The sequence below is a fragment of the Oratosquilla oratoria genome, chromosome 42 (assembly GCF_046742065.1).
Source record: "Oratosquilla oratoria isolate Oo_2021 chromosome 42, ASM4674206v1, whole genome shotgun sequence".
In the NCBI taxonomy this organism is placed as follows: domain Eukaryota; kingdom Metazoa; phylum Arthropoda; class Malacostraca; order Stomatopoda; family Squillidae; genus Oratosquilla; species Oratosquilla oratoria.
Genome location: NC_134818.1, coordinates 16983295 through 16996149, shown reverse-complemented (window position 1 = coordinate 16996149; position 12855 = coordinate 16983295). Strand labels below are relative to the sequence as shown.

Below are 12855 nucleotides of genomic sequence, written 5' to 3'. Positions count from 1 at the left end.
CTTGACAGACGTCTTGTGAGACGAATTGCAGATTGGTTTCGATCGTCACTTCCACCCCCAGTAACTTCTTTCCATGGAAGTTCTAGTTCCTAGGGCAAAGGTGACAGCCTTAGTTATACCCCATCACCAACTGGTATAAGATCCGTGTATGTGTGTTCACTATTGTTCATTATTTTGTTCTTCTTCAACTGAACACCAACTTAGCAAGGATAGATTACCCTAAGGGTGGGCAACCCTTCGTCGGCACGCAAAACCCAGAGCTCACCTTAAAACAAATAACTGATGAACCTCCAATTTCTTTTATATGACCATTGGTAACCGCTCGTGAAACGCTGGCCGTCGGATTTGGGCCCTTGTAGAAGGTGAATGGAGGGGTTCCATACTTGTAAGTAGACCTATCATGTTACTCCGCTGTCATACGAAAAAAAAATGCATCAACTATTTGGCTGACTTTTGTCATCCACGCTTAAAAAGGCTACCCAATCATTTCGTGCTTTGTACCACTATACTTTCTGGCTGCCCCAAGGCGACTTTATTCACGCTCTCGCTGCATCCCTTTAAGTGACGTCTTTTATCTATAAGGCACTGCATTGGCATTCTTCATGGTACTGAAACGTCAATGTGTGTGTATCACGGGGATGAATAAAAGGAAAGTGTCACTCGGTACGAAAGGAATTAAGTCTTGGGCTTTATAATCCGACCAAATTGTGCCAGCGTAGATGACGTCAATCTAGAGAAGCCACTTCAGGGTTTCATGGCTTCAGGTCCGATGAAACGGCGCTGAATCATCGTAGGCTGAAGTGCACCACTGAGGTGCCGGTGTCAGCATATTAGCACGCGTTGTCTATGATTTGGTGGGAAGCAAGTGAATATACAGTATACTGTGTGTGTATGTATGTGTGTGTGTGTGTGTGTGTGTGTGTGTGTGTGTGTGTGTGTGTGTGTGTGTGTGTGTCTTAAAGCAGGTAGTGAAATCAAAGATGTCTGTAGTCTTATAAATCGCATTTTTCTTGTTTTTATTTAAAGACAAAGAGAGGAACGTTGGCAGAAATCCGGCGACTTAGGAACCAAGTGGCTAGATTTCCCACTGAAGTGAAACAGATTAAATGGCTAAGATCGTCTCTTGTCACGGTTGGATGGTAAGAGAGTTTAAATGAATTAGAAGCTTATTTGGTATTTATTGAAGAACGACTTTACCACCAACTCGCAGAGCCTTTAACGTATTGTTGAGATGAACTACGCGTTGATAAGGAGCCTGTACATGGTTGACATCTCTTGAAAATAATTATACTCTCAATGTTTTTGTTACTGATAATTATAACCTCTCTCATCCTTTCACTTTCGACTATGAGCTCTCTAAATGTCTTTTCGGGATATTTAGTAGCAAATTGAGACGGTTAGTATTAATGACATTGCTCCAATATTGGCACTAAATATCCATTGTACATTTGGGGTCCCTCAGCTCGATAAGAGACGACTTCGTCCAGTGTCTGTCGTGGAAGGCGGTCGCACGCTGAAGACAAGGCTCTCGCCTGGAGCAGCCAGATTGAAGTTGCATTGCCATTCTTCTGGAGACGACCGTGATGCTTCTTCCAGTGGAAGAAGCTGGACGAAGCTGGCGTTCTTCATGTGGTTAAACATATTGACAGGTTATAATTTTTTCTCTTCAAAGCGCTCCTTCTTTCTATGTCGTTTTGAACAAGGTGATTGGAGACCTGCATGTTTATGTAGTAAATGTAGGGATCGGTTTGTCTTCCATATTGGTTCTTTAGAAGATACCTCGAACATAGTTCATAATATTTCAGAACTATACATATATACTTTTCATTTTAGTATATTTTTGTAGACAGTAGTATTCTTATAATATCTTTTTAAGCAAAATTGTATTGATTTTGAAGTGTGATAGGTTAGATTCGTGTGTTTGTTGTACCCCCCTCCACACAGTTGATGACGTCACGTCGCTGCCTCTCGGTAGGGCGTGTCGTCTTCATATAGACGACAGAACAATAGGGCCTTGTTACGTTTCATCAAGGTATGTTGTTATCTCACTTGCACACCTTTTTCCCACAGTCATCTTCATATCACAAACGCAGAGCCTTTTTTCATTAAAACGTACATAGTTTGTAAGAATTCACGGAATAGGAACAGTAAGTCATATATAACAGGAGTAAACAGTGACTCAAGTCCCTACCAAGTTATTAATAGATAACACTCATCCAACAAACTTCAAGGAATCTGTCACTTTCGCTTATACACATTTCATAGTTTGCTTAACATCTTCGAATGTTAAGTAGCCCAGACACAGATTAATAGAAAAGCCTTATGGAAGCCAAAATAATAGAATGATTAACCCAACCATCCCTAACGGTTAGGAATTGAGTTGAAAATGTAATTATAAAAGAAATTTTAAATCTGAGCAAAGGAAGTGTGGAGAGTATAGTAGTGGCAATGATAGAATACGGGAGGAAATGTGGACAATTGAAACCGCGTTATGGGAGAAGGTAACAATCCTGTAGATGTGTTTCTTAAGAAGGGTGAGTGAGATTGACAACATACAAGGTGAAAGGGAAAGAAAATAGTGAAAGAAATAGATAAAAGTCTAATCGTTCAGAAAAGTTATATGAAATATCCATTGAAGTGAATTGGACATGTGGAGAAAGAAAATGGAACATATTGACCAAGATTCAACAAATAGAAAAAATATAGGAAATAAAAAAGAGGAGGAAAAGGAGAGGGGATTAAAGTGAATTGAGAATGGAGAGAAGAAGTGGGTTTCTAAGGAGAAAGATAAATATGGAAGAGGATGAAACTGAAAAGAGAATGGGAAGGGGGAATGGGGAAATGATCCGTACAGAAGGCAGAACATACTATAATGATGAAAATCGATGGACAAGATAAACATGGAAGACTGCATTGAAAAACATGTAAGAAGATAGATATTCTTTGTTTTCATTGTCTTTTAGATCTATCCTTACGGGCATGTATTACCGTGCAATGTTGTGAATATTCGTGTGCTTACATTGTAGTATTGTATGTGCGGTTATATGCTCATGTATTTCTATACGGATTTCTGTGTGTGTATACGTGTGTATGTTTGTGTGTGCGTGTGTCTATGTGTGCATGTATGTGTGTGTGTGTGTGTGTGTGTGTGTGTGTGTGTGTGTGTGTGTGTGTGTGTGTGTGAGCTTGTGTGTATGTGTGCTTGAGTACATGTGTATGTGAGTATGTGGATGTGTGTGTGTTTATGTACGTGTGTATTGTGTGTGCGCGCGTGTCTGTGTGTTTGTGTGTATGTGTGTGTGTGCATGTGTGCCTGTATGTGTGTGTGTGTGTGTGTCTGTGTATATGTGCGTGTATGTGTGTGTGTGTGTGTGTGTGTGTGTGTGTGTGTGTGTGTGTGTGTGTGTTGTCACGTACCCAATGTCCACGCTTTTCTTTTTCTTTTTCTTTCTCGTGTTAGTCATTAATTGTCTACCAGCACGTAGCTTAACCCCCCTATCTGTCAACTGTGTATACCAGTATCATATCCATAAGGTCAACATGTCAGATCACAACCGGTTGTTTCCGTGCCCTGCCCTCAGGTCACAATAAACCGTGAGCGTAGCGTATGTGGGTACATTACCAAGTTGTATTTTTTGGTTATGTTCTTTTCTTATTATTTTACTTTTCTCTTTGATGTAATGTGACCAGCTTTATTACAACTTGTAACACAGATACAATATGTCAGTACGCTGCGACGTACTCCAATTTTTGTATTGTATTTAAGTTTAAACATATGGTAACGATTTCCATCACCGGCAGGCTGGACGTGCATTGCGCACTCGAGTTGCCAGCTAATTATCTTGTTGTCTTTCTTTTATTTTCTTTGTGTTAGTATTAAGGTTTTTGGATACGTACATAATATTCTTGTGTGTGCATTTTAAGGTTATGTAAGTGGTTAGGTTGTAAAGCTATTATCCAGAGTGGGATAGGAGAAACTTCCATTTGTTGTACCCTTTGGCTCCATCGACCTGTCAGGTCAATTGTGAGTATTTTAGAGAGGCTCAAATCTCTCTCAAGCGCTCTTTCTTCCTCATCTCGTTCGAGTTGGTAGCCGGCCATCCGTCTCCCTTTTGCGAAGACTTTTTTCCACAGGGTATATAGTAACAGCCTAGGGTTTTAAAACATGTAAGTGGTTTTATAGGAAATACTTTTTTTTTTCTTTTTTTTTTTAGAATTTTGGGTTCACCTTTTGGGATTTTGAATTTGGTGTGTCATGCAGGCTTTTACCAATTTGTTCCCGCGAGTGACCTTTGTTTATCTGTTTTCCTCCACCTTGTTTATCCACCTTACGCGAAATACGTTCCATGTCTGGTGTGGGTTTTTTTGATAGAATTTTAGGTTCACCTTTTGGGATTTTGAATTTGGTGTGTCATACCGGCTTTTACCAATTTGTTCTCGTGAGTGACCTTGTTTATCTGTTTTCCTCCACCTTTGGTTATCTACATTACGCGTAGGCCTAAACTAAATGTTAATAATTTAAGGGCTGTTCTGTCTCATGTGATCATTTTCTTGTCATCTGATTGTTAACTTTCATTAAGATAAAATATTTAATTGTTCTGTTACCCAAGTGCTTTCGTTGTTCTAATTTTGTTGTGTAAATGAAAATTTAAAACGAAACACTCCTTTTTCGTTCCTGGAGAAATTAGAGTAAATAAATTAGCTCTACTTCAAATATTTCAAACCTCCTAAAAGTAACAGTGTGTGTACGCGCGCGCGTGTGTGTATGTGTGTGTGTGTGCGTGTGAGTATGTGTGTGTGTGTATGTGAATGTGTACGTGTGTGTGTGTGTGTTAGAGTATGTGTGTGTGTGTTTGTGTGTGTGTGTGTGTGTGTGTGTGTGTGTGTGTGTGTGTGTGTGTGTGTGTGTGTGTGTTTGTATGAGTGTGTGTGTCTATACATGCGTGCGTGTGAGCGTACGTGTATGTGCACTTGTGTGTATGTGAGTGTGTACGTGTGTGTGTGTGTGTGTGTGTGTGTGTGTGTGTTTGTTTGTTTGTTTGTATGTATGAGTGTGTGTGTCTATACATGCGTGCGTGTGAGCGTACGTGTATGTGCACATGTGTGTATGTGAGTGTGTACGTGTGTGTGTGTATGTGTGCGTGCGTGTGTGTGTGTGTGCGTGTGTTTGTGTGTGTGTGTATTTACCTAGTTATATCTTACGGGAAGGGGAGCTACGCTCGTGTGTCCCGTCTCTGTATGTCTCAGTGTCTAACCTGCTCTTAAAGTCGTGTGTGTGTGTGTGTGTGTGTGTGTGTGTGTGTGTGTTTGTGTGCGTGTGCGTGTGTTGTGTTATGTGTGCGTGTGTTTGTGTGTGTGTGTGCGTGTGTTTGTGTGTGTGTGTGTGCGTGTGTGTGTATGTGTTGTATTGTGTGTGTGTGTGTGTGTTGTGCTATGTGTGCGTGTGTTTGTGTGTGTGTGTGTGTTTGTGTGTGTGTGTGCGTTTGTGTGTGTGTGTGTGCGTATGTGTGTGTGTGCATGTGAACGTGCGTGTATATGTGTTAATGTACATGTGTGAGTGTATGTGCATATGTGTGTGTGTGTGTTTGTGTGTGCGTGCGTGTGTATGTGTATGAGTGTTTAAGATCGCGTGTATATGGATATGTGTGTGTGTGCGTGTGTGTGTGTGTGTGCGCGCGCGTGCGTATGTGTGTGTGTGTGTGTGTGTGGGCGTGCGTGCGTATGTGTGTGCGCGCGCGCGCGAGTGAGTATGTGTGTTCTATTATAAAAATACCGCGTCATTTGTTTATGTTTTGTTCTCTCAGGATGTCTGTACAGTATGTACTGATGTGTTTTTCTTTATTTTGTCTTGTTTTTGGATCTATGCCAATCTGTCTTAGATTTTTGTTTTGCTTTGTTTATTTACATTATTTCTTTTTGTTTGTTTGATATGATCGAATATATGATTACATGAACTTTCATTATTGTATATTGACATTCTAGTTATTTTACCGTTTTCCTTGTTAGTGTTGCTTTTTCTATCTGTATTAGGTACTGTTAATTTTCTTTCTTGAAATAATTTTGTCATGTCAGCGTTTGGATAGAGACGATTCTTTCCCCCTATGCACAGAATCCGAATAATTTTCATTTTATAACTTCATCTATATATTGTTTTTGATGTTGAATACTTGATCTAAATGAGGTTGTCTTTTTCGCTTTTTGACAAAAGCCTTCTTGTCATTGTTACTGATCTTCAGAAATGGTGAATTACTTCTGGCACAAGACTGTTGTGTTCAATAGATGTTCATCATTTTGAACACTTTGAATTCTACAAGACCCTTTGAACTTTCTATAACTAAATGGATCATTTTGGACACACTTGAAATAAGCACCTAAGTTAAGCACTAAGTATTTAACTTGTGGGTATTAGTTGATGATTTCGTTAAGGCTGAGCGCAAAAGTAAGGAGCCTAGTGGCCAAGCGGACTATGGCGTCGGTATTTAGAGGCAGTTCGAATCCCACTAAAAATTCAACGCGTGACGGCAATAACATCAAATGGTCTTAAATCCCCCGATCTCCAACAAAGGCCATCATGCCTATCTCCCTCGCAGAGCGAGTAATGAGAGTAGGCTAGTGCCAGGTAGTACGAGAAGCGTTTGTAGTTATGATTTTCCATGGCACCGATCCGATTTCGGCTAAGGCTGACCTTGGCTGTGACGTTCAAAACTGGGTCATTCTTGGCCTTGAATAACGGTCATAACGGTCGAACGCCCTCGGTCGAGGTCCTCCAACACACGCGGTTCCATTCAGATGAGAGGTCCCTAGTCTGAAAGAAACCTCAAGGGGATCGAGACCCCTTGAAGACGCTCACCCGATTCACCCTCAGCTGAATAAAAATGTCTGGCACAAGCCCGAGAAAAATATACACAAAAAATGAGTTTGAAGAAACGAAAGAATTTTGTTGAATCGAGGTACATTTGATCAATTCCCTCCTGAGAGAAAGTACGCTGAAGAGATGAATAAAATCGCCTGGTGGCAGGTCTAGTAAAAGGAAAAGGCAACCTGGTGAGGAAGGAGTTAACCGAGATAGTTTTAGTTAAATATCTTCTTTTAATGAGGAAATGTCACGAAGAAGATTAGGTCAGTTTAATGCTGACCAGAATAAAAAGTGAGGGCCGGTAGAAGGGTGCCATGGAATGAATGAAACCACCCGGCGGCAGCCAGAACAGAAGGTTAAGTATCATCTGGTATGGAAGGGGTAAAACCAGATGGCACTGTTTAACACTGTTTATAATGCTCTGAGTATCACCTCAACAGTGAAAGGAATAATAGCCGATTTAGATTAACCTCTTCCATACCGGCTGGCCCTACTGTTAGATCCTGTTCACACTAGCGGTTTCAACCGCGAAGGTTCAATTACAATCCAAGTCAATGAAGGTGTTCACACACAACCGTGCAGTGTGAACAGGGGCTTAGCCTATTCTCTTCACTCCCACGCTAAGGGCTGTACTTTTAAAACCTTTCGCAAGCTCTGGCAAGTGCGTCTACCAACAGAAAATTAAATGTTACTAACTTCATTAGTTATACTAATGAAAGCTACCAGTAGATGGTCCAGGTAAGCCAGTTAAGCCAGTTAAACTTAACTGAATATCCAAGTCATGTCCTGCTTTCTACTGGTAGCAAGAGCTCGCCAGTGTCTGGCGAAAGGTTTAAGAGTATGGTATCCTTAAATTTCGTGAAATTGTGAATTTGAGTCTGTTCTCGATCAAGTCTTGAGAGGATTTGCTGCGGTGATTGCAATTACTTTCCTCGTGATCTCCAGAACAGGAAGGGACCCCTATTCCTCCTTCTTCTCTTCTTCTTCCTCTTTGTTTTTCTTCGTCGCCTTCTTCTTCTTCCTCATCCTCCTCTTCCTTCTCTTCCTCTTCGTTTTCCGTGTCTTCTTCTTCTTCTTCTTCTTCTTCTTCTTCTTCTTCTTCTTCTTCCTCTTCTTCTTCGTCTCATTTTTCCTTCTCTTCCTATTTTTCCTCTTCTTCCTCCTCGTCCAACTCTTCTTCTTCTTTTTCTTTGTCACCCTCTTCCATTTCATCCTATTTTTCTTCTCTTTATTCTTCTTTCCTCGTATTTCTTCTTCTTCTTCTTCTTCTTCTTCTTTTTCTTCTTTTGGCCTCTCTTTGTAAATTGTGTGATGGTTCCATAATAACAAACCACCGGGTCCAGATCTGCCTTTATGCCCCCATCACGAAGTCCAAAACCCTTATTACTGCCCATTCACGTCCAAATCTCTCGTCGTTACACCAATCACAACTTCCCGAATCCTAATTACTCCCAATCACAGGCCCCGGGTCTACTACTACCCAATCACTCCGTTCACACCTCTCACCATTCCCCAATCATTAGGTCTCAGTATGTCACTATTCATTATACAGAGGGTCCAACTCCTTCACTGTTCGCCAATCACAAAGGTCCAATCTACTAATGCCCTTCATTTATGGGGTCCAAATTGGTCCCTCTTCGCTAATCACAGGCTCTGTTCTCTCACTATAACCATGAAGTCCAAATTTCTCATTGTTCCTCAGTATGAGGTGATACTCCTCACTATTCCCTCATCACTGGGTCCAAACCCTTTCCTATACCCCAATCAACGAGTCCAAATATCTCTTTATTCCCCAATCACGAGGTCCCAATTATTCCCAACCACGGAGCTTTGTGCCAGATCGATCCAAATCAGACCAGATTTTTCTCTCTCTCTTTCCTTGGACAGGGGGAGGGAATCCCTCGACAAATATGAAATCACCTTGCGGCAGCCAGGACAACTGCATACGTTGTATTCAATTGGCATTTGACAACGAACCTATCAAAAGATAGCACCACGTGCTACAGCTTTATCAAGTATGATGTCATTCATAAAGTACATAATAACTGTTCCGTCCTCACATAGTATTTCTTTTGATAAATCGTACAAGTCCTTTGTAACAGTGAGAGGGTTAGTTGAGATTGATTAACCCAGAATGAAAATAGAAACCATCATTAGCAATAAAAAACGAATGAAGATAAATTAAACCTTTTCGTTGCGCATAGGGCTTCCCTTGGCTGAATAAAATCACCTGACGGATGTAAGAACAAGTGAACAAGGCCTGAACAGTAGATAGGGGGATAGTACAATATTCGTATATATACAGTACATATATATATATATATATATATATATATATATATATATATATATATATATATATATATATATACACTATCCGTATATATAGGTCACATATACTTTTTTATTTTCTTGCTTTACCTCAGGCAAATGAAAGCATCGTATTAAGTTTGAGTAACGCAAGAGAAAAAAAACAATATGAACAAAAGGACGACTTAATGCAAACCAGATTTACGCCATTCTTTTACCGCAAATACCCTAAGGCTTTCCCTTCACTCCTCCCTCTCCGCCTTTCCCTATTCTGAATTAGATCGCCTGACGGCAGACACAACAGATTCTGTGAAAATATAAGAACAGAAGAATGGAAGAGTCTGCAATTGACCATAAGGCCTACATTAAGTAAATCCATGTCCATCACCACCTGTCTTCCTTTTCCATAAAGTTACCTAATATTGTCTTATAACAACCAATTGTTTCAGTCCTCACTACATGGTTGCTAAGTCTATACACGGACGCGCACTGAATACCAAGATAATTCTCAACTCAGTGAATACCCAGGAATTTCTTCTACCGACTAAAATCGTCGGACGCTGAACAGAATGAAAATTGTAGCGTCATGATCCATAAGTGTGTAGAGGATATTAATGTTGTGTTGTGTGTGTCGTTTGTACAGTCTTATGTCATTCTCTCTCATCCCCCCTCTCTCTCTCTCTCTCTCTCTCTCTCTCTCTCTCTCTCTCTCTCTCTCTCTCTCTTTTTCTGTTTCGGTTCAGTGAAAATATTAACGATATAATTTGGTTTGTATAACTTTATGGCTTTCTCTATCTCTCTATTCGGTGAAAATAACCTAACGTTAACAAATGCAATGTATGCAGTAATTTGTGGGTGAATGTGAAAGAGGCCCTCAAAGTCTCAAAATTCTCTAATCTCAGGAATACTTTTATCTATCTGCCTCTTTCTTTTCTTTCACCGTATTTTTCCTCACTCGAAATATACAAGATGAGTTCTGCATCGCTTTTTCAAAAGACCGCCGGTAAGAAACTCGAAAAAAAATGTTATTATACAACTACCCGCAAAAGTTCGTGTAGGTGGTCTCATCATCTCAAACATCATCCTTTCCAGACGGTGAGGAGTCTATGTAGAGCCTCGTGACGTCCAGCACACAAAAACACACACGACAGAACACCGTGACCAGGACGTGGCCAAATCGTTACACAGACAACTGATCCCTTATCCAAAAGATTGTTTGAACGACGACGTAGACAAATCCCCCCTACAAGCTTTACTGACTGACTGTACACTCATGGTCCTTTGTGACCCTTTCGAGCTTACATCTGTTCGAATCATTACACCATACTGTCCGAATCTTCCCTGGGTATTGTTCGAACTTCACTATGGGATCTGAATTCAGTGGGTTATGAAAGATATGAATCAAATCATCCGTGCCTGCTCGACACGACAAGAGCTCCCCCCCCCCAACCCTCCACCCGTGACATTCCAAATCCCTGGAGGTTCCTGTCCCCAAATCAAATCTCTCCTTCTCTCCACACGGTCAAAAGTACTCGAAGTTCCACATACAGCTACTTCGAGTCTCTCCAGACCTTTGGAGAGACTTGAATCGATTCACGTAAATGAATCGGAAGAATGGGTCCTCGAGGAGTAGGATACCAAGACTCCACGAAGGTTCTTTTAGGGGAGGAGAGGGGGAGGAGGGGAGGGGGGGAAGTCCCCGGGACTCCAACAATGGCAGGACGGACGAGTGGGCAGGGAAGAAACGTTCACCGTGACCACCGTAATGGAAAATTAATTGAAAAAAGGAGAAAATTGAGTCGAAATCGGGCTAATCGAGTACAAGTCTCCTCGAGAACTGATCAATAATGGTAAGGGAGAGATGTCCATCACCTTGGAAGGGAGGAACTGCATTGAAAAAGGAAGCAGAAAAGAGCGAAATGTTATGTGTGTCAAAGGAGATGACCAGCTCTACTGATAAAAGAGTAATGAATAGCATCAAACAAAGAAAAGGGCTTTGAAAAAAGAAATAACAAATAGATGATAAGCGGAACTAATATTGGTCACGGTCACACACACAAAAGGCATGAGAGGGGGGGGGGGTTGCAGCATCAAACGCCGATGCTAAACATCACATATGAAGGTAAACATAAGCTGACAGAATGTCAATAGCTTTACCTTGGGAACACTGGGACGTCAGATAGCTCTCTTCGTCTGGGAGCATTCCAAGCTGTGCTTGCTGGTGGCGCGGGGCTGAGGCTGCTGCCGCCGCCGCCGCTGCTGCTGCTGCCGCTGCTGCTGCTACTGCTGCTGCTGCTGCTGCTGCGGCTGGGCTGCGGGGCTGCCGAGGGGGCGGCCGGATCCTCTCACGCCGCCACGCCAGAAATCCGCTGTATAGGACTTGTAGCCTGTTCACCAGTTGGTTTTGCACTGGACACACGCACTGCCTCAGGCATTGCACGCCAGTCTTCCGCACGCACCTTCCAACTTCGCAAAGAAATCTTGGGCCAACAGCAGGAGAACTAAGGGGCTTCCACAGCTGACGCCCTGGCACTCATGTGGGAGGTGGTGGGAGGGGTCCAAATATCAGTGGGTGCGATCCCACGAGGTAGTAGAGAGTCTAGCGGCGGTGTGTACAACTGGCCACAGCTGCTGCTGCTGCTGCTGCTGCTCCTCGGCGTAAACAGCTGCTGCAGCTTTCGGGGCGCCTTTAGGGCAAGAAAGGGGTTGCGAGACGGTGGAGAGCGCGCGACACGAGACGACGACGACGACGACGACACCACCCACGTACTAGCTAACCTAAGACTCGACGAGAAGGATTCAGGTAGCAGTTGAGGGGAGCTGCTTGCTGGCAATGCTGGTGGGGGCAACCACAGAAGGCGTCGTGGTGGAGGCTAAGGTGGAGAGGGACAACGATAGCGGGGATGGTGGAGGTGGTAGTGGTTGGTGGTGGTGGTGGTGGTGGTGGTGGTGGTGGTGGTGGAGGAGGTGGCAGGGCTGTAGTGCGACGCCTGCTGTCGCTCCACACCAACTGGGCCATCGATGTCTCCCGCGTCTGCTGCTGAGCCTGGGGTCCTGCGCACTGGCCCTCGCCACCTCCCACCCCCTCCCCCCAACTCCCCTCCACCCGTCCCTATCCCCTCCCACCATACCCCGCGAATCCGCACACCCCACGCTCCCTCAGCCCTTCCATCACTCCCTCGCACACTCCCTCACACACACTCCCTCAAGCTTTTCCTTCTGGCTTCTCCCTCTCTGCTCCTGCTGTCACTCCCGCGCGGCCTGCCTGCTCTCTCTCCTCACAACCTGCTCTTGTTGAAGCAGGCTGTCGTTTGCAACAAGGCCTGCTCTTCGCATACGTCCTGTTCTTACTGCAAGGCCTGTTCTTGATTCAGCCTTCCCACATCGCAGTCTGCACGTAATGCATGACCTGATTTTCCTTCTTCTTCCTCCTCCTCTTCATCATCATCTTCTTCTTCCTCTATTTCTTCTTTTTCATCTTCTTCTTCCTCTTCTTCTTCCGGTTCCTCTTCTTCTTTTCCTTCGTCCAATTCTTCTTTTTCTTCTTCTTCTTCTTCTTTTTCTCTTCCTCTTCTTCTTTTTCCTCCTATTCTTCGTCTTCTCCTTCTTCTTCTGCTTCTTCTTCACCTTCTTCTTGTTCCTCCTGTTCCTCTTCTAATTCTTCTTCCTCTTCATCGTCCTCTTCCTCT

At 43.0% G+C, this 12855-nt stretch overlaps 1 protein-coding gene across 5 annotated transcripts in view; it reads right to left on the bottom strand.

Annotated features, from left to right (window-relative positions):
- The window catches only part of LOC143021713 (sodium/potassium/calcium exchanger Nckx30C-like), a 542467-nt gene extending 530228 nt beyond the window's left edge, over positions 1-12239 (bottom strand). For 3 of the 5 annotated variants that reach the window (XM_076179385.1, XM_076179382.1, XM_076179383.1), the window contains exon 1: positions 11324-12238. The gene's annotated coding sequence lies outside the window, so the exon portion shown is untranslated. Of the gene's footprint in view, positions 1-11323 lie in introns of all 5 variants that reach the window. The other 2 variants (XM_076179379.1, XM_076179384.1) reach the window with 2 other exon arrangements.
- Between the last annotated feature and the right edge of the window lie 616 nt (positions 12240-12855).